Below are 22,461 nucleotides of genomic sequence, written 5' to 3'. Positions count from 1 at the left end.
TCCCGGGCAGGGCAAGGGTTCCTGGAATGCAGTTTCACAACAATCCCTTCGAGTCAAAAACGCGTTCATCATCTTGCGTAACTTATGACCCCAGCCTTCCCACAAGAATATCGTATCTCAGGAAAATGCACACATCGTGCAGGTGGCGAACATGATTTATTAAATTTTCTCAAGTTTGTGGATTAGGAAGTTCCTCCCCACAGGACAGTTTTCTAAAGATTGAAAACATATGTACATAGGACGAAGCTGGGGGAAGGAAAAAAAATGGTTTTATTATCATACATCACACATAATAAATGTGTTTTTTAACCAAGTCTGGATGAACTTTCCACATTAATCAAAAGTGGATGGTGTACGGTTCTGTGTAATTAACCAGGAAGTCATATTATAAGTGATAAATATCACAGACAATAAAGTGAAGCCAATGACTATTGACCTTAAGTGCTCATTAATAATGCCAGGGGCTCGGTTGGTCCTCAGTGCAATTATTACTCTGTTAATTGAAGGGTCACGTTTCCCAAAGATTAATAATTAGACTTAACAGTGGCCCGTTCATCAGAGGCTCAGTAAATTCTACAGCCGGCCCTTTCAAGTCTCCCTCCACATCTCTGTCCCCGAGTCATCACCTCGGCCCTCCAGTTTTCCTCGTGAAGAAATGTGTCCCCCGTGGAGAAAGAGCCCCTGAGACGTGTGGGCAGTTGCTGGAGACAGACGTTCCTGAGACTCACGAGAAAGGCTTGAACCCTGACTGTCTGAGAATGAAGGGCCCTGGTAACCCCATTCAGAGGGGAACAGGGGGACAGAGAGCAAGCTGGTCCCTGTCCGCCTCTGGACCCAGTGCCCGGGACACGTGCTGCCCATCCTCAGCAGTGGCAAATTTGACCCAGCTAAGAAACACCACCGTGGCACACGTGAAATTCAGAAAATGACTTTGTCTTTTACAAGAAGAGGAGGAGAAGAGGAGAGCAAAGATTTCCTGGTGAATGAAAACGTTTCGTTTTGTACTGGGCGTCTTTTCCACCGAGAAGTTCCAATGGACCCAGACAAGTTCAGATCATCATGATGCCTTCAGCCGCTGCCCTCCTCACCATAGCAACGAAACTTCCGCCAGCAGGACCCCACGCCCTCTGTCCATCCGTCCCATTCCAGGCAGACGACACAGGAACTACACCTGCACCCGCCAGTCTCTGAGCGCAGCCCAGAGCAACCCCAGCTTAGACCACTCCCTCCCGCTTTCCTCACCTCCTTAACCCTCATTCACCCCTCAAAGCTCAGTGGACCCACCACCCAGTCCAATAAAACCTCCCCACTCAACCTCAAAATCCCAGAAGCCTGGTCTCTCCCCAACAGCGCGTGACTTGCCTCTGCTTTACGGCATTTACTTTGGGCCACGGACATGACCCTCCCCTTCCTTCTGCCTCCCTGCACACGAGCAGCAGCTATGACCGCCCCCTCCACGAGCCCAGCCAGCCGCCCTGCCTGCAGAAGTGCCAGGCAGTGCAGGCTGCGCACGGGGGACACGGTTCGGGAACGAGCCCCGGTGCTCCCTCCGGGGCTGCAGGAACGGGCTGAGCGACGGAGGTGGAGATGGATGGAGACCTGGGTTCCTGCTGAGGGCAGGGGGAGCCTCACCTCGGCTCAGAGGGGCTCCCCCAGGGAGAGCCCAGGGAGAGTGGACTGCTGTCCTCGGTGAGTCTGAGAGTGCAGGGGACTTGAGGACAGCACGGCGCTGGCAACATCCTGCATGGCCAGCAAAAGGGGACTGGTTTCATCACGGCGACACGCACACTCGGTACAGTACCGCAAGATCCTGTTCTGGTAGGCAGACAACCACACGTGCAGCGTGACCACGACTCTGCGAGTGAACAGCAAACAGGACAGGTGGGTGCTGCAAAAACGTCATCAGTGGCAAGTCTGGCTGGTGGGGCCACAGGGGATGGCTGAGTGTACAATTTCTGCTTCTCTGGATGTTCCAAATTTTCTAACATGAATGCACATTGTCAGAGGGCCGGGGAGGGGGTTGGCGGTAGATACTGCAGGATTTGCCCTTGGCGCTGTCTGGGCAACGGGAATCACTAGAAAAATGGAAGGGACGGGCTGTGTACTCTGAGCCAAAGTGCACCCGGCCAGCAGCCAAGGCTCCGGAGGAGAGGACAAGCCAGGAGCACCCCCGGGCCTCCTGCACTGTGTGGAACAGCCTCCCCTTGAGCCTGTGAGATACAGAAGCATCGTCCAAGGCCATGGATAGAGAAAGCTCCTCTGGGCTCCTTCTCCCTCCCTCCCTCCTCCCCCTCCCTCCTATCCCCCTCCCCCCCCCCCTGCAGTTCCTCTTCCGCCTCCTCTCCTTAACTGAAGCCCAAACCCAAGCCTGTCCCTGCACTGTCCCCACCTCCCTGCTTCCCTGTCCCCTCTCTCTCCAGGGCATGGCGTTCCTCCCGGAGGGGTACAGACATAAGCCCACAAGCCCCGATATTTCACCTGTGTTCCTCCTCCCCGCACGTAAGAAGAACTTCTCTCCTGGTGTAAAATCCCTTACCCGGTGACCAGTCCCTCGGGCCAGGCCGCCCCCTTGATTTACAGTTCCTGTAAAACAGACCTGCTTGCGAATGTTCACTCTGCCCTCCGCTGCCCACTCAAGAGATCTCGCTTTGTACGGACGGACGGATCTCCGCCTTTTGGCGGGGAGTGGGGGGGTAAGGGGGCAGCTACTTCTCAGCCCACTCTGAGCAGCCAGGGGTGCTCTGCAGAAGGCTTCCAGGGAGAGGAGGCCAGGGTGACCCGTGGGACGTGAACGTGGACCCCTCAGGGTGGCCCTGAACACGCTGTTCCCGCCCGTGCCCACCGGGAGCATCAGATTTCAAGTCGAAACCAAACTGGGAGGCAGGGCATCCCAGGCGCTGGTGGTATTTCACGTCTTGTTTGTGTTTCCTGTCCTCATCCTGCAGCGTCAACAGCTGGTGTTGTTCCAAGGGGTCAACAGGAGGCGCCCCCGCCCCGTCCAACCAGGTAGGTTTAAAATGACACTAAACGTGCGATACGCCGTCGTTTCCAGGACACATGATTTACTGTTGTTGGATGCTCCCGGAGCCTCAGTCTGTAGCTCTGAGAAAAAGAACAAGTCAAAGTGTTAAATAAACATGAAGCCCAGGCCTTGTTTTCCTTCCAAAATTGCAAACATTGTTACTTTAATGATTAAATACTGCTGAACACGCAACCCCGTGACACACAGTTTGCCTCTTCCCGTGGCTTCGCGCGATGTATTAATTATGTGGCGCTCAGACAAAGGCTGTAATTAGGAGTCATAAAGGGTTTCTGAAGAGTCAATAAGCAGCTCCATCCACATTAAACTGATAATAAACAACGCGTCTGCCGTGTGGAGCCGCCCATGGGCCGGCCCCGACTAAGCCTGGATCCGTGCGCCGTTCACGCAACTCAGCCTCATAAACTATGGTTTGGGGGCGGGGGAGACCGTGACAGTGGAAATGTTGCAGATTGCCTTAAAGAGGAAATAAATTAATTGAAGTTTGGTGTGGGTATTCAAGGTTGACACTTGGCTTTGAATGGTGAAAAATTTGACCAATCTTATCTTAAGCTGCTCGCCCTGATGATTAAAAATTGTTCGCTGCTTTGAAATGACAGGCCAAAAGCCACAATTAAAAACCACCACCAAAATGTAAATAGAACGGCTTTTTAAGGACCAGAGACCAATAGACTTGATGACAATGAATCTAGGGGCTGGGTGGGGGTGTGGGGTGGGCGGGGGGAGGAAGGAAACAGAGAAGGTTCATTCTGCCCATCCAGTCAGAAAACTCCGCTCAGAAGCAGGGGCTACCTTCTCAAGGATGTGGCCCCAGCAGAGGCGCCGAGAAACGGGGTACGGAGAGGGGTCCACGATCAGCCACTCGCGCCCCTTCCCTGTTCCACACGCTCCAACGCGATGGCGGGCAACCACACTACGGTGAGGACCGCAGGGTGCCTGTGCGTCGACTTACCTTTATTTTCAGCTTTGTTGTGCTCAGTCGCGTTGAGCCCGGTGCCACCTGGTTCCTCCCAGTTGGTCTGCGAAGTGCTGTTTCCCAGTTCCACAAATGCATGGACTGAACCTTCAAGAGTGCCTGCCCAGGGCCTTCAGCGTTGGAGAGGCAGGTTGTTGCCTACTGGACCTTGACGGTGACCCCCTAGTTGGGGTGGGGCTCTGGCTTCACTGACCACATCCCAGACACCAAAAAAAATTTTGGTTTTTTGTTAAATAAATGGGAGGGTGAAAGGAATGGGCATGCCCTTCCTCCAGCATCCGGGGACATTTTGGCTGAACGCGGAGCAGGGTTGGGGCCCGGCTTCCAGCCTTTCCCCAGTAAGTGTTTCCTGTCAACATCGCTCACATCAACAGGCCACCTCGTCCTGGGTGTGCTTCTTAATGGACAGCTTTTTCTTCATAAAGGTGTCCGCCATGTGACCCTGCCACATGGGGCCAAACTGATTGAGGCAAATATCTGCACTCCGCGGGGCAGCCTGGGATCGGAGGGGCGTTCAGTGACTGGCCAGCTCACAGCACCCGGCCTGAGCCTCTGACCAGGTCAGGGCTCCGAGTCGGGTGGGGACAGTCACCCTGCTGTGCACCTCAGAACCATGACTGTGGGGTACAGGCTGAGAGGAAAAACCAGACAGACCCGTGGAGGAGCTGGGGTACCCCCAATCCCAAGCAGGACGTCCCCAGGGACGCGGGGGCCAGGCCACTGGGCACACTGACAGAACAGCGGGTGCCGCCTCCGTATCCTTGGCCGCTGTGCTGCCCTGTGCGTGCCTGACAGCGGGAGCAGCCTGCCAGCTGAGTCACTGTGCCTAGTCTTCTCTTTAACAATAAGTGCCTTGAAGGACTTTGTTTCTGCTACAGGAATCCCAGAGAGAATGTAAGAGTAGGGATCGGGCCAGGCAGGAGGCAGGGCCGGAGACTTCCTGACTCTGGCATTGTGAGCCACAGACTGGCCTTAGAGGAACAGGCCGTGGTCACATGAGAGGGAGGTCCCCAGACTGCTCCCTGTCTCCACAGTGCTCAGTCCCCCCAGGACGCGTCCTCGGGGTCCAGGGCACACGCCTGCTCCGTGTGCATTTTCTCCCGTGGCTAGCACCTCTTTGGTGCCTCAGGTGTGTCCTACTGTGCGCCCTTCCTCCCCTTGTCCCAGACTACCTACCCTTTCTGCTCCCCAAGCTCCTGACGCTTCCATTCCTCTGTCACATAGGAACCAGGCCTCGGCCAGGGAGAAAGGACACTCTTCCCAGCAGAATGCTGGTGTGTGCAGCTGAGCTTGACTGAGCACAGGGGCCCTGGGGCCGGCGACCCCCAGTCCTTGGAGGTCAGAGCGGGACACGCCTCTGCACGCACGTGAAGGTGTCGTGAAGGTTCATCTACAGGCCGCTGCATCACGAACAACCATTGATTCGCACGCTAGGTCACCAAGGACGCACGCCTGAGACAGAACCACGGTGCTGAATAAGGTATGGCTATTGGAAGGTATCTCTCTCTCTTTTTTTTTTTTTTTTTTTTTTTTTTTGTGAGAGGGACAGATAGGGAAAGACAGACAGGAAGGGGGAGAGATTAAAGCATCAATTCTTCGTCGTGGCACCTGAGTTGTTCATTGACTGCTTTCTCATATGTGCCTTGACCAGGGGGCTACAGCAGACCGAGTAACCCCTTACTCAAGCCAGCGACTGCACTCAAGGTTTTGCTCAAACCAGATGAGCCCATGCTCAAGCCCGTGACCTGGGGATTTCGAACCTGGGTCCTCCACATCCTGGTCCAACGTTCTATCCACTGCGCCACCATCTGGTCAGGCATAAGGTGTCTCAGTCATGGCTTCTTCCTGCGCAGAAGTCCCGAGGAGCCCAGAGAAGGCCTTGGTGACACTGGCCAAAGGGGTGCAGTTGCGCTGCAGGTGATTAAACCACGAAAAGTCACTTGCACAGATACACGGGCCTCGGCAAAGACAGGTTTCACGGGAGAAAGAGCCGTGGACCCGGCGTGCAGTGTCTGGGTTCCGTTCCACGACAGATGCTGTCCCGTTCTGCGCCTGAGCGGAGTCACTGAACCTGAGCCTCGTGGTCTTTAAGGAGCAAACAACACCGCTGATCCAGGACCAAAAGGACGGATCAGGAGAGGACGTCACATGATGATGCTTGTCCCTGGGGTTCTCATGGCAGATCACCTGCTGACACGTAGCCCTCGGTCCGGGAGCATTGACAGCTTCCGCACACTCCTCCAACCACGACCCATCTGTGTGACGGCGTCCGACAGAAATAATCTCACGGGTGCGCCAGGTCACATGCAGGGATGCCAACAGCAGCAGCGTCAGAGAACCACTGGAGGGGCCTGGAACAGAGAAACCCACTGTGCACCCACTCTGCACGGACCACGCAGCCACAATGAAAATGGGCAGAAAGCAAGTTTGCAAGGCAGGATGGGCAGTCAGATCCCATCTGTTCAGAAAGACAAGAGAGTGACAGCAGGCAGACAGAGTGACGGGTGGACCAGCCGCTGCCCACCCCCTGGCCGCCCTGTACCCATGAACACACGCAGGAAACGAGCTCTCGCTTCTCCCATCACAGTTCTCGTGAGGTGTGAGTTTTCCATGTAACCTGTAAAGCCAAAGGAAGATTTTTCTATGGGCAAAGCAAAGATCTCTGCGCCTGTCCTTGCCTAACAGAGAACAGGTTCCGTGCAGGAAATTTTGTGGTGATTAAGCCAAGGAGAGAAAGGAGAGAGAGAGGGAGAGAAAGAGAGAGAGAGAGAGAGAGAGAGAGAGAGAGAGGACAGGAATGAGAAGCCTACAGACAAATAGGAGGTCAGGATGCAGCTTGGCTCAGGTGTAGATGTAAGACGTGGTTAATTGTATGTCACTGTCTCTGCGTCCAGGAGACGTCCGGGCTGTGGCTAAGCCCCGATGACATCCAGCACACAGGAATCCAAAGGAGCGAAGCGTGACACAGGCCTAATTAGGAACTCGGAATGGAGACCAAAAAAAAAAAAAAAAAAGAAGTAAAAATATAATGGTGAATATATTCAGAAAATGTCAGCTGCCAAATGTTTGCACTTCAAATTTCATCTCCAGTTGGGTGAAAATGTCCATGGGTCCCAGAACACTGGAATAAAACTCCATGTGGTTCCATTTTTATGGGTGAATCTGAAACCAGGTGGTTTTGGAAAGAGATTTCCCACAGCCTGTACCCTCCCGTGGTTTCTTGGGATGCCTAGAATGTTTTCCTAAAATGAAATTACAAACATGAATCTCTTCTATGCAAGCAAACTTTCAGACCAAGTATGCCAATTACAGGCTTGTCATTTTCCCTTTGTAAACCCCAATTTCTTAGCCATAAAAAATGTGCTTATGATACAACTTTCTGAGCTCAAAAGAAGGGAATTTTTTTTTTCTTCTTTTTTTTTTTTTTTTTTTTGGAGAGGGACTTGCAAATGTCTTCTTAACTTTCTTAAGGGAAAACATTGTACACAAATTAGTCATTCCTGGTTTTGATCATAGTTCAGCGAGTCCCTATCCTCAAGTTATTTCTAAAATTTTTTTTAAATAACGTACTGTAATAAATAAGATAACCATTTTTATGATGGGTAGATGGTCTCCTGCAGATGCAGGGAGCGTGAGTCCACAGGGAGGGAAGCAAGGACTTTATAAAATAAGGCAACGTGTGAAAGTCTATCCCTCCCGGCTTAATATGTCCCAGCCCTTAATGTCTCCCTATACCTGGGCAACAATGGCACAGAGTCAACAACAAGCTTTGCAACCGACTTGGAATGGTCTGTTGTTAGGAATATTAAGCTGTACTCTTAACATGATTTCAGTGGAAGGGTTGCGTGTGTGTGTGGGTGGGTGTGTGAGTGTGTGTGTGTGTGTGTGTGTGTGTGTGTGTGTGTGTGTGGTTTAATAGAGCTATACCTTTTCTTAGCAGCCACATGCTCTCCCGCTGACACATTTGAAGATAGAAGATCTACAGGGAGATGTAGAACCAAGAGCCATAAGACACTGGGTTACAGTTCATGAGAATTTGCAATTTAAGTGCGTGATGACTGAAGGCGCAGCGGAGACGGCGCACGGGTCTCTCTGCCGCTACATCTACAAGCGGGTTAATTAAGTCACTGACGTTCTGCAGAGGAAAGTGTAAAACACCATGATCAGGTGAACTCTTCTCCAGGGTTACCAATTTGTAACCTGCACCATCCTCGGAGGGAGGAGCAGCTGCCTCTGTCAGGGTTGCGGGGAAGGAGGTTCGCACACGCTCCGCTCGCCGGGGGAGAAGGGGAGGAGGGAGGCGGGCAGGCCCTGCGTGCCCCTCCGTGCCCACCATGGCTGGCGGCCCCCTGCGCCCTGGCCCTGACTTAGCCCTGCCAAGCAGTGGCCATGTCCTCCCTGGCCTGTGGACTTGGAGTAGGTGAGCTCAGGCGCTCAGAGCACGGCCGGTATAGACCGTCCAGCTGCTGGAGACAATGGGACCAAAGGGCAGCCGGGCTGGAGTGTCAGATGTGGGCAGGAAGGGGAGCCTGCCCCCTCCCCATCCTGAGCTGTGTGCCCAGGGGAGAGAACACCCCCAGCTCTCATCCAGGGCCCACAAAGCCTGATTCCCACGCCAGGATCCAGAATTTGATTTTGACACACAAGGCCCTTCGGCCAAGGCGACCCTCAAATTTTCCGTTTCGGGTTAAACCACCTAAGTTAGCACTGGTCCAGTCTGGCACAGATCCCTGGCATGCAGGTGCCCCCAAAAAGGTTCTGCTCCTTACATCCAAAGGCACCTTTCAACAGGTTCCCAAAACTAAACCTTCAGTTCACCAGTGACAACACCCGGACACAGGAAAGAAAGGGTGTCGTCGACAGGGCCCCCGAATCTGCACTGTCACTAGCTGGGGCCCAGAAACAGGGCCACCTTCTGGTCCGGCTTTTCCACTGAACATCTGGAGCTTTCCCTCTCCCCCTGCCTCCCAGAGGTCCAGTGGGCACCACTGGCCTTTTGTAGTTGAGCAGACAAAGTCCCCTGCAGCATGGACTAGCTTAGAAACCACTAGGGACTAGCATGGACTAGCTTAGAAACCACTCTGCCAGCAAACCTCACCCAGAATAAAACAGAGCAGGTCGTCGAAGTGTCTCAAGCCGGCACCTTCTCAGACACCAGGCGAGGACGGTACTGCACACCTGAGACACGGCATGGGACACTCCCCAGCACAACCCAGGTGCTCCACAAACAGTACTGGGGGGTCTTCATGAGCAGGACAGGGGTCAGTGTATAATACTCAAAATCACTTTGGTTTTTGTGTGTGTGGCTTTTTTTTTTTTTAAGTAACAGACTCCTGCCTGACCAGGTGGTGGTTGGTGCAGTGGATAGAGAGTTGAACTGGGACACAGAGGACCCAGGTTTGAAACCCCGAGGTTGCCAACTTGAGCACGGGCTCACCAGCTTGAGCGTGGGATCATAGACATGACCCCGTGGTCACTGGCTTGAGCCTAAAGTCACTGGTTTGAGCAAGGGGTCACTCGCTCAGCTGGAGACCCCCACCCCAGTCAAGGCACATATGAGAAAACAATCAATGAACTAAGATGCCACAAAAAAGAATTGATGCTTCTCATCTCTCTCCCTTCCTGTCTGTCTGTCCCTATCTGTCCCTCTCTCTGTCTCCTTTCTCTGTATCTGTCACACATACACAAAAAACAAAAAAAACAGTCTTGATGTATCCACTCTTCATGGGGAAAAATATCCCCTTTCACCTGACTGGCAGTAAAACATGCTTTCTTTTGGACACTGCTCTAGGTTGGAAAATTGTCCCCCAAGATGTCCGCATCTTGACCCCTGAAACCTGTGAACATGACCTCACAGGGCACAATGACTTCAGTTTAGGACCCTGAAGTGATGATCTTGGGCCATCTGGGAGGGATGGGGCTGAAATGCAACCACGGTGTCCTTTGAGGAAACCAGAGGGAGATGTGACCCAGGCAGAGGAGGGGGCCATGTAAAGGCAGAAGCAAGAGATTGGAGGGCTGTGGCCACAAGCCCAGGACTGCTGGCGGAGGAAGGGTCCCCCATGAGAGACCCCGGAGGGAATGCTGACATCCCACAGACTGAGTTAAGGTTTCCGGCCCCCAGACTGTGAGAGAACAAGTTCCCGTTGCCGTAAGCCACCCAGTTTGAGATGATTGATCAGATCAGTCGCAGGAAGCTCATGCACAGGCCGTAGTGTCAACAGTCTCCCTGGAGAGGAGAGCCCACATCCCGCAGGCCTTGCTCCAAGTAGAAAGGAAGACGGCTACGGCCCGCCCACTTCGTGGGGGCGGGAAGCCTTGCTCTGGCTCAGGGATGCCGACAGCCCCCACCTCCACCCCCGTGTGCCCCTGCACCTCCCGGTTCACCGGGCAAAAGCAAAGCTAGGCCGCGTCGTGGCAGACAATCGTGTATGACTCCTTGCTGCTACCGGGAAGACCAAGGCCTTTCTGCTTTGGGATTTCTTTCTTTTTTTCTTTTTTTTTTTTAAGCCTAAGCACCATACAAAACTGCATTTATTTCCCTCCTAGGTCCCTCCACCTCTGCTGCAAGCTCCATCTGTCTCTCCTGGCTCTCAGAGTGACTGAGCTGTGTCTTCATGGGACTCTTTAGAATTTAGAGAAGAAAGCATCCGTCGTTCAGGAGAAGAGAGGCCCTGCGTCGCCGGTTGTTTCAAGGAGGACAGACGACGTGTAAAGCGAGGAGGGGTCCGCACATGACGAGGGCAGGCCACGTGGCGGCCTTCACTCTAGAGCGGTGCGTGCAAAACTCCCACGTGATACACGTCGCCTGGAAGTCTTGTCCCGAGTGCAGGTTCCAGGGTCAGCCTGTCACCCGGGCTTCTGCACTTCTACCCCAGGCTGTGCTGAGGCCGCTGGTCCCCAGACCAGACTGCAGCTGCAGGGCTGCAGGACACTTGTGCTTGTGTGCAGAGGGCGTAGCCGGATGTGGTTTTCAGGGGAGGGAGATGTGCTCAGAGAAGACCCCACGTGAGGGCGGTGGGCGCGGCAGGCTGGAGGGCTCAGCGTCGAGAAGCGGTGGCGGTGGGAGTCAGACCCCAGAGTGATGAACAGTGACAACAGAGCTTCATCAAAAACAGATAAATCGAGACCAAAAAAAAATCATTCTTGTTGAAGGCAAGGGTGGGGTGGGACTCCACCTCTTATTCCCTCCACTCACAAAGGGGGGCTGGGAAAGAGGTCAGGGTCAATCTTGCCCCCTCACCAGCTCGAAGACTGTCGCAGCAATGTACCCGATAATCGGAGCAGAGCCCAAGTTCCACATCTGCATTGGGGATACGGGAAGCTGTGCTCAGGCAGCAGCCAAAGCAGTCGGGAGGGAGGAAAGAAGAGAGAGAGAGAGAGAGAGAGAGAGAGAGAGCCACAAGATCAGAAATCCTTCCACTCAAAAGGAAGCCCCCCATCCCACCAGTCCCAGATATACAGAACAAAGCTCCTACAAAGAAGGATACGTAATAAAGACAGCAGTATGAATTCATTCCAGAGACAGTCAAGTTTAGAGAGGAGCCTAAACAAATAAGACCATGTACAATGTGGAAGAGGTAAAGAAAACCTCTGTAAGTAATTTTACATTATGAACAAGAAGGAGGAAATACGCGAAATAAGAATACGTGCGTATGCGCGAGACACAATGATAAAACAGCCTTAACAATGAAATACAGAGTCGTTAACACATTTTAAATGCAGAAGGTGAGATCCCCTCTAACAGGAGCAAGACCCAGAGCAAAGCGTGGAGCAGAAGGCAGAGCAGAGGATGACCCCAGCATGTGACTGCGACAACTTGGGTTGTGTATGAAGGGCAGTGTGTTAAGAGGCGGGGAGAAGAGACTGGGGGACTCCAGGATTCATCGAATTGGAGTTCTTCACACTGAGAACAGCAGAGAAGTGTGCTACTTGAGAATTTAAAATAAATAATAGCTAAGTACCTTACAGAACTGGAAAAAGGCACAAGCCCTCCCATTACCAGAGTGATCCATCAGAATAAATTTTAAAAACTCCACAATTTACACCTAGACAGTCATAATAAAAGGCAGAACATTGAAAAGAAGCAATGACCTTAAAAGCTTCCATAAACAAATAAATTATTATACCCAAATATATGTATTTTTTTAATTATTTCAAATCAGTAAAAAAAGAATAGACATCCAAACAGAAAAACAATGACCAAGAAATGTGAACAGGAATTTTGCAGAAGAAGGAACTACATAGCCAGTCAGTTACAGACAAGGGGCTGGGCCTCCTGAGGGACAGGAAGGTGTTAATGAAAACTGCGAGCTGCCAATTCATACCCATCAGGTTGGCAAATGCTTTAAAGACTGGTCCATTCCAACCGTGGGTCAAGGATGAAGAAAGAAATAGAGGAACTTTTACACCTGCTAGTGGTACTACACAGTTCATACCTTGGGACAGTAACTTGCGAATACCTACGTTGAAAACACCGGTACCCCTCAACTTAGCAAAGATGAAGGCGCGTACAAGAACATCTACACCCTCATTACCACGTCCACGCAGAAATGGGAGACAAGGTAACTATCCATCCACAGGACAATGGATACATGGTGTTAATTCCTCTTGTGAAAGAACACAGGACCGATAAAATAAATGAACTAGAGTTACACATGCAAACCTCAACCATATCATCTTGAGCGAACCACAAAAAAATAAGGCTATAGACAGTCTGATACCGTACAGATCTTGCTAATCTGCAAACCATTATCATAGATAACATTTATTGACGCATAAACATGTCATAAAAGTATAATAGAATATGCATAAGAATGATGTACACTAAATTCACATTATGGGCTGCCTCTGGAACGGAGGGGAGGGGTTGGGGACCACAGAGGGGCACACTGGGTCCTCCATTTCATCTGCAATGTTAAGATTTGATAAGGAAAGTGCGTAATAGGGGTATCTGTCTTGTGTTCTCTATTCCTTCAGAATGTTTGAAATATTTCCCAATTTTAAAAAATGTATTTGCATACAGAGAGCGGCGGCCCCTCTGGACGGGAACATTCGTCAGTCGCTGGGAAGCCACCCGGTTCTGTGAGTTCGCCCGGGTGTCTAGAAACCGCTGAGACACATCCTGCCCCCCCCTGAGATGGCACCCCGAAACTTTGGATAAGACGTCAACTCTCTCCAGGCCGCAGCCGGGACTGACAAGCAGACGAGACGATACAAATTTTCCTCTAAAAACAGAAGGAAATGGTGACCGTGTGTGAAGTCAAGTCCAAACGTGATGAATATTTATAGGGAGACGCAACCCCACCTGCCAAAACGGTCTGATTAATAATGGAGTGGGCCGGCTGCACCGGTTAACCTTTTATGATAAATTATAAGGCTGTGTGTCAGCGGTCTGGGGCAGACAGAGGAGGACGCATTGTCCCCGGGCCCCTCCTTCCAAAAGAGCTCGCACCCACCCGGAGCACAGCCGGCTCAGACAGAGGTAGAGAAGGGGGGGTGCCGGGGGCCAGGGGGGAGCACGGAGGAAGGTCCAGAGCTTGAGACTCTGCCCTGGATGGCTGTCACCTGGAAAAACAGACGGGTTTAGGGGAGATAGATCTGCCTGGGGTTGAAAGGTAGGCAGTGTGGAGAAGCCCACCATCCATCGCCCTCCTGGGTGCCCTGCCCGCCTCTCCCGCAGAAGAGAGGGCCCGTCAGACCCTGCGCCAACCCGCTCGGAAATAAATGGCCTGCCCTCGGATGTGCATGCTTTAACCCCTGTGAACATTAATGGGGGTTTTGTGTACGTATTGATTGCCAACCGATCCTAAAGTTTAAAAGCATTAATTCTGGGTTCCAAGATGTTTGTCAGTTCCTCCCAGACCCAGGGCCCTCGTCATCGGCCCTGGGTACTTTGAGCTCCCGGCTCTCTGCATACTTGAAGAGCGGTAGTTGAGGGCTCGTCTCATCTGATCTTTGGTCTCCGGAGCCCCGAGTCGTTGAATGGGGACATCAAAAGACTTTCATATTTAGGCCGAAATGAATGGGCTCGCCAGGGCAGCAGGCCAGGGTATCGATCATCAAGATTGATCATGTGGACACATCAGCCATTTGGCATCCTGATCCCCCCTCCCCACGCACCCCCCACCTGATATGGTTGAAGACACTTCCAATAGATCAGTGATGATCTGTGTCCAAAAACTTCTCAGGGGGATCCCGTGAGCCAGGAGGGAGACGTCTGGACCCAAGCCCATTATCATATCCCAGTTGCCTCTGTTTTGTGGAACCCTGGATGTGACCGCCCGAGCTTTCTGAAAGATGCGTGGATTTAGCTCAGGTCTCTAGCTGTCACTGGCCTCAGGGATCTCAAGCAAAGAGAGCCAAGGTTCAGGGGGTCGGGACGGAGACAGCTCTGGTGTGGGGGTACACAGCGGAGGGGCTCTCTCTGGCCCCTCTTACTCACAACCACCCCATCAGTGAAGCCGTGACCTCTGCTTCTTGGGCACACTCTTTACAGACTCGTGGCCAATTTACCTATCAAATGCCTCCTGGCCACGCTCTACCACGCGGCTCTCCTCTGGGTGTGTGGTCCACACCCAGGGCAGGTGCAGTCCTTCATGAGGGGACCCACTGCTCCCAGGACTATCGCCTCCCCGCCCCGTGGAGCACACCGAACAGCCCTCCGGCTCCCGCAGCGCAGCTCCCCTCTCTCCCCGAGCAGCCTTGGAGGGCTCACGGCCTTATCATAGGGTCAGTCTGCCCATCTCCCAGGCGAGGGTGAAACTGCCCCCCTCAGGACCCTGCGCACCAAATCGGCCAGATGGGGGACGGCTGTCCCATGGCCCACGCTCAGGGCCTGGCGGTCTTTCCTTCTGAAACCCACGTGTAGGGGCCGGGGAGGCAGAGCCACTAAGAGGGAGCGGAGCAGAGACCTGGGTCAGGCGCACGAATGAAGCGGTCCTGGGGAGGCCACGGGGGCTGGCGGGAGTCCGCTCCCACACCCCGTGGCTGGATGTAGCAAGTGAGAGCCCCGGTCTGCCCAGAACCGTCTGGATTTCAGATGAACAATGAGCAGTGGGTTAGTATATTCAGAAGAAACCCTTTCAGTGTACTTAGTGTTTAAAAAAGAATGTACTGAACAAAAACTACTCACTGTGTCTCTGGAATGTTCTAACTTAACGGACCCTGGGAAGGAAGAAAGAGTCACCATTCTCTCCTGTCATGGGGTGGGGGGTGAAGATGGGGTTTAGCTAAGCTGGCTCTTCCCCGGTGGGAAACACTGGGACACACAGGGCCAGCTGGCCAGCTTCACCCCTTCCCTACCAGTGATGTAGGAGGAGAAGGGGGACCTCCAGGGAGTGGGGTCACTCGAGGCGCCTGAGTTCACCCCCCCCCCCCACATACACACACACAGGAGCTACCCAAAGGCCACGCCACCTCACTCCAGGAGGACCCAAAGCGTTTATACGGAGTAGCCGGTCTGCATATCCAGGTCAGACGGCTGTTTTGCATCCGTCCTCAGTAAAGGGGCAGACAGAGGGACAGCCAGAATTCTCCAGACACGTGGACTTCTGGGGGCACTGGAGGGGGGATGGCCCTCAGTCCCCGGCTGAGGACAATACCTGAACTTCAGTTCCTTGGAACCCAATTGATACTGAAAGGGCGCTCTTGTTCTCAGCGGAAGGTGCTGTCACTGGTGGTGGGGACACACCTTGTCCCCCTTGGGGGACCCTGCAGGGAAGACCAGAAGAAAATCTCAGTTACATCCCAAAGGAATTGCACCATGGAGGACATCGTCACTGGAGGAGAATGAGGGATGTCACCACCAAGCGATCACGGACCTCTCCGTAGGGAAAACCACTGGTAGGCAGGCAAAGAACGGGCCCGCGGGCCAGACCCCACCACCTGCATCCTGTGACCTGTGAGCAAAGAACAGGTTTTACATTTTAAAACTGTTGGGGGGGAAAATCATCTGAAGAAGAAGAATATATCGTGATGTGAAACGGATATGAGATTCAAACGTCTGTGTCTGTGACCAGGTTTACTGGAACACGGGCACACCCTGGTGTCTACCTGTCGTCCGCGGCTGCTCTCCTGCTGCAAGGGCCAGGGCAGGACCGCGAACAGCTGACCCCTGAACAATGGGAAGGAGGTGGGTAGAGGTGCTGATCACCGGGCAGCCAAAAACTTGAGGAGTCAGAACCTGAAGTCGTCCCTAGATGCATGTGAGGGACTGGCTTCAGGTGCCCCTGCCCAGCCCCCTGTATACAATGGCATATGTGGATCGATGCGTACAGCTGGCCCTTCACATCACAGACTCCCAGCCACAGAGGGAAAAGAGTCCAGTGTTTTTGTTTGTTTGTTTGTTATGTCGCTTGATCTGGGAAGCAGAGAAAGAGGAAGTGGGAGAGAGGAGGAACATTGATTTGTCGTTCCACTTATTTATGCATTCATCGGTTGATTCTTGCATGTGCTCTGGCTGGGTATTGAAGCTACAACCTTGGTGTATTAGGACGTTCCTGGCCAGGGTCAGTACAGGTATTCACTGGAAATAAAACAAAAAACAAACACATATCTGTGCATATGTGCATTTCAATCCTGTGTCTTTAAGTGTCAGCTGTAATTATATCTGAGACTAGTACTTGCAAAGACAAAAACATTTACCACCTGACCTTGGGCAGAAAATATCTGCCAACATGAGAACAGAGCTTCCATGCATGTGGCAGGTGCTCCCTGGGCATTATTAGCAGGGCTGTGGCAGCCAAGGGACGAAGCCGGTTGCATGGGGGGGAGGGGGGGAGGGGGGGAGGGGAGCGTCCGGAGAGGCCGGAGGGACCCACAGAGCTTCCGGGTCTGCTGGGATGCTCGCAGGGACAGAGCCCCCGGGACCACTGGATGAGACACACTGACCAGCTGACAGGCGTGTGATGCCCTGTGTTCTCTGACTGACACAGAGAAAGAAAGCCTCTTTCATCATGGCCAAGGATTTTAGAGATGGGTAAGGGGCAAGATTGCAAAATATTAAAATGAGATTTTCTAGGTTAGCTCAGCCATCAGAATTCCCCAGCCTCGAGCCGTTGAGCCCTGGCTCTTGCCTTCCCATCAGCCTCCTCCCAGCCCTGCCTGCCCGCACTGCCCACACTTCCCAACCCCCTACACCCTCCAGGCCCTCCCTGCCCCTCCACCACCCCTGAGCAAAGTCTCTGGTGGCCCCCGGCTATTACGTCACATGAGCATTGCAACGCCCCCGTCTGCCCGGACCACTCTGCTGCACCCAGCACCACAGAGTTATCCTTCTTTCTTTCCTCCCTCTGCTTCCGGGACACCAGCCTTTTCTCGTTTAACCTTATCTTCTCTGACCCAACGTGGTTCTCATCTTTCTCCCTTCACACACACGAGTTTCTCAAGACCCACTCACCTTCCACCTCGCACTCTCCCCCTAGATCACCCCACGCCTGCCTTTGGCTTCAAGTACCATCTTCTCTGTTGGCTTGGTCTTGCTAAATACCAGACCTGGAGGAAAAGGTTTTTTTTCCTTATTCATTCAGTGTCAGCAAGATTTGTTGCTGTTGTTGTTGTCCCCAAGCCCCCACAGAAGGAATTAGATTCTAGCCCTTGCCTGAACACCTTGAAGAAGTTCCTGCAAGGGTGTGAACGTGGGTGGTCTCTCCACCCGGTCCCGAGCATCTCTGCACTGGCAGGGAATGAAGGCTCCGCAGTAGGGCACTCAGTGAATGTTACAGGTTCCCAAAAAGGCTCTCGGTGACCAAGAACTTGGTGACCAAGAACTCGGTGCACAATGAGAAAACACACAGACAGACTTACCTCTCCAAACTTAAACAGAACTTCCAAAGGAAGACTTCTAAGATGACCCCACGTCTTATTAAAACCTCAAGACGTTTTTGTAATACAAGAGAATAATTGACATTTCAGGCCACCGGGTCAGCTAAGCATAGAATGCCCCCGTTGGCTGGGACCACGGCTCTGCCGCATGCTGGCTCTGTGACTCTGGGCAGTGTCTCAGTGTGTCTGAGCTCTGAGTTCTTCAACAAGCAGATGGGGACAAAAACAACTCCCCCTTGGGGTTCTTCTGTTGTGTGTGTGAAAACTAAATCACATATTTCATGTCAAGTGGGAAAGACATCATGTGTCATGTAACAAAATAAATGAGAGTACAAACTCATTCTCCGGGAAAACTAAACTGAAGAAACAGGAGAAAGGGAAAAAAAAAAAGAGAGAGAGAGAGAGAGAAGGAGAGATTCAACAAAGGCACTGCTGGACACCCAGACAGGGGCAACAGTAAGCTTCCTAAAATACAGGCCATGCCAAAGGGCTTTCTTAATCCCCACTAAGTCGCGATGGCTCAGCCCAGCTTTGGCCGACTCAACAATGAAACAGGAGGCGGACTAATGCCCAGCGATAACCTGACCGTATTCTAACCGGCTTTCATTAGATATAGCGTTCCAGGGGACACGTGGCTTAACTTGTGGCAAATTTCAATCTGTTTAACGACTTGTGTTGTAACAAGCTCCTACCATAAATAAAAGTCCCCAGGAGAGGGGGCAGGGGAGCCTCACGTCTCATTACGGTGTCAGTCATCCTGCTCACTCACGGCGCAGATGACGTGAGCTGGGTCAGCCGAGAGGATTCATCCAACGTGCCCGCATGCCTTCCGCGGTGCCGGACGCTGACCAGAAGGGAGGTCAAGGCCTTGAACCTCTGACGTCGGCCAAGTCCCGGTTCATCTAGGCCTCCCACCCTGCAGAGCAGCAACCCACCCACCGTCTCCAAGGCGCCCCTAGGCTACTTGCGGATCTGCCTAAATCTAGGCCAGCCCTCCCAAGACAGACACCTCCCCGGCCCCAACTCACAGAGCAGTTGGAGGTCAGGACACAAAAGGGAGGACCCCAACCACTGGCTGGGCCTCGGGACCCCTGCAGCACCAGTAATTTATGGCATAAAGCTCCCAGGAACTCGTGACAGACAAGCCCCGTGACAGCCATGCAATTACCGCTGATGGCCGACCTTCCTACCAGGTCCCTTTGAATTATAGGAGTCTTATTAGGAGCCTCTGACCTCTTGAATTTTTGAGGCAGAAATGGCCTGCAAATCCGATACTCTTATTTATGCTAGCTTTGCCAAAAGGAAAAAATAAAAAATAAAAAGAAAGGTACCTATCTGCAGGCAGGCAGACATGTATACACATTTCTGAGTTCAAGGACATAACCCCCTTCCTACCAGGAGGGCTCCTGGACACCCACCCGCCCTGGGGAGCACAAAGCAATCTCCCCCTCTAGTCCTGGGTGCGGGCTCTGCAGAGAAAGGTCTAGTCCAGGGGTCCCCAAACTTTTTACACAGGGGGCCAGTTCATTGTCCCTCAGACGGTTGGAGGGCCGGACTATAAAAAAACTATGAACAAATCCCTATGCACACTGCACGTATCTTATTTTAAAGTAAAAAAACAAAATGGAAACAAATACAATATTTAAAATAAAGAACAAGTAAATTTAAATCAACAAACTGACCAGTATTTCAATGGGAACTATGCTCCTCTCACTGACCACCAATGAAAGAGGTACCCCTTCCGGAAGTGTGGCGGGGGCGGACAAATGGCCTCAGGGGGCCGCATGCAGCCCGCGGGCCGTAGTTTGGGGACCCCTGGTCTAGTCCTTCATTCCTGAGGAGGAGAGGAGAGAAGCGAGCAAGCACTCTCTGGCCTAGTTTCTCGGCTTGTGAGATGCTGATGTGTTTGTTACCTTTGTTGTTGAACGACCGGGTGGCATCGGTTAATAGCGTTGTCTAGGTGATCACTCTATATATAACCAATCATCTCTGCTCCTTGGGCCTGCAGAAGAGGCCATAGGGGTGGGAGAGGAAAGGGGCCAGAGAAGGAGGCAGCCTCCGCTTAAGGCCCAGACGGGGCTCGTGGAACAGGTGAGCTGACCTGGAGGGGCTGGATGAGAAAAGTCCCAAGGCTAGCAAGAGCCCTCCGTGGCAAGGGGCGGGGCTAATGCAATGGGCGTGGCCGCCGCTCGCCCGGGGCGGGGCTAAGTAACCACTTCAGAGAGGAGGTGGGGCTGGAGGGGTCAGGGGCCAGGCTAGGAAAGCCTCTGAAGAGTGGACGTTGGGAAGAGGGGCAGGGCAGAGGAGATAGTTGACGATTTATGTTATGAGTTGGTGGGGCAGGTGGGGGGGGGGGGGGGAGGAGTGTCTCCTTTTCCTTTTAATTCAAAAAAGAAAATGTTTAAAGTAGAAAAAACTTCAAAGCCCTAGAGAAGATAATCGCTGGGGACACTGGGTGCCAACACATCGCATGGTCTTTGATTTTTCTTTTTTCTTTTTTTTGGACAAGCCACACGCAGCAGATCCATTCAGAACAGCAGGTGGTGAGGGTCTCCGGCTTCTCCTGCCCGGAGCTGTCGGCAGGGAAGGCTTGGAGGACACGGGGCACCCCAGGGATGCGCCCAACTCATCCGCCTCTCGTCGGTTTGTGTCAGAAGCTGCTGACGTTCGAGGGTGTTTTCACCAGCACGGCTTAACTGGGGAGCTGCATTTTCTCCGGGGTGCACAGCAAGCCCTCCATCAAAGCCTGATTGAGCAGGAACTGCGGGCTAAATGTTCACAGCAGTACTCTATTACAGCATAAGTGTGCTTGTAAATATTCACTACACGTTATCACGCCATTTGAACCAGGAATATTGGGAGGCGAAAGGTCGGCCTAATGCTCTCTCTGGAGACGGCGGTTTTGAATATAACCAAATGGGATAATGGTCAGGAATCCCCAGAGGGGGCCATGGAACACGTCGTAAAGAATTGTGCTGTGAGTTTTAAGTTTTTCAGGACAACAAAGATGTGCCCCCGTTGCCGCCGCCAATGGCTCATAAGCAGTCATTATTAATGGAATGACAAGGCTGGCGTTAAGCAGAACGTCTCCGCGACAGTAAATCTTGTCCCCGTGCCATGAGTACAACTCCCTGCAACTGCTAAGTAGCGGTTGGGGTTACAACCTAACACGGCAGCGTCTTATCCTCACAATCTCTACTGCAGTTTATAATGCTGTTAAAGGCAGGAATCTTGACTGTTTAAGCTCAGTTAATCTAAGAGGAGTTTAAGCAAGAATATTAAATGCAAAAAACTGCTTTGATATTAGTTTCTCTTAATTAGGTGGTAGATCTTTATAAGAAGTAGATCTTTGGAAACACGCGTCAGCTGGCTGCAGGTGAGCAGGCTGAATTTTAAATGCCACCCTCGGATTCAGGCTCTGATTTTCCTGTTGTGCTGAGGCTTTTTTAAGTTTTTTGGTTTTGTTTTTTGTTTTTTTTTGGGGGGGGGGGGTTGAGAAAACAATTCTCTTCGTGGGAGAGCCAGGTTGCACATTTATTTGCTAAACTTCCAACGTGCGTTGCATTCCAGCTCCTAGTGGGGACTGGAGCTGATGTTTAAAATAAGTTCTTTGGATACATTTTCCTTTTTTTTCCTTTCGTTTTTCAATTTTGCCATTGATTGGGGGGGGGGGGGTAGAAGGGTAACAGAGAGAAACATCAACTCATTGTTCCACGTAGCTGTTCCGCTTAGTTGTACACTCGTGGGTTGCTTCTCGCATGTGCCCTGACTGGGGATCGAATCTGCGACCTCGGCGTGCCAGGACAAGGTTCTATCCACTGAGCTACCCAGCCAGGGCCTGTATACCTTTTCGACACTGTTTTCCTTTTAAAACTGTGTGAACCCACCCTGTCATCTGATTTGACTTCCTCTAAATGTAGCAGAGTACTTTGAAGAACAAACGGTCATGACACCGACCTTTTTTGCCCCTTTGCACTGACCACAGGGACACTGAGAGCAGGAAGTGAGTGCTGGGACAGGGTCCAGGCAGCAAATGCCGACTGCCCTTCCCGGGCTCCCTGGGTTTATGGGCAGACCCACCCTCAGCCAGGGCAAGCGAGAGCCCAGGGAGGGGTGCAGCAGCGTCGCCAGCGGGGGGTCAGCCATCGCTGCAGTCCCAGAGGAAGGCCAGCGGTTCTCCAGTCCCTGCCGGCCTCCAGCCACACATCTGACCACAGAACCCCAGGACATGCAGCCGGGCCAGAGGGGCAGGGCTCACCCCTTCTCCCCGCAGGACCTGGCAGACTTCTGAGATGTTCTCCAGGAGCGCCCTGAACCAGCAGTCAGGCTGCTGCTCCGTGGTGCTGCTCATTCTGGCGAGGGACACGTCCTTCTGAAAGCCTCTTGTCCCCCTTGAACTAAGGCCACTCAGCAAGAACAGCCGGTGGCCGCAGATGGAAGCTCCTTGAAGCTTCTACAGCAGCTCCTGTTAGAGAAATCATGGGTCCCTGGTCACTTCTAAGGTAGGGACATAGCTCATTCCCTGTAAGTTCCTTCCTTGCTAACTTTAGAGCAATAATTGCCAATATTTGTATATCTTTTCATAGTTTGCACATGCACGCCACACTTCATTACTGCTTTC

The sequence above is a fragment of the Saccopteryx leptura genome, chromosome 13, assembly GCF_036850995.1.
Source record: "Saccopteryx leptura isolate mSacLep1 chromosome 13, mSacLep1_pri_phased_curated, whole genome shotgun sequence".
Lineage (NCBI taxonomy): Eukaryota > Metazoa > Chordata > Mammalia > Chiroptera > Emballonuridae > Saccopteryx > Saccopteryx leptura.
Note: the sequence above shows the minus strand (reverse complement) of the source record.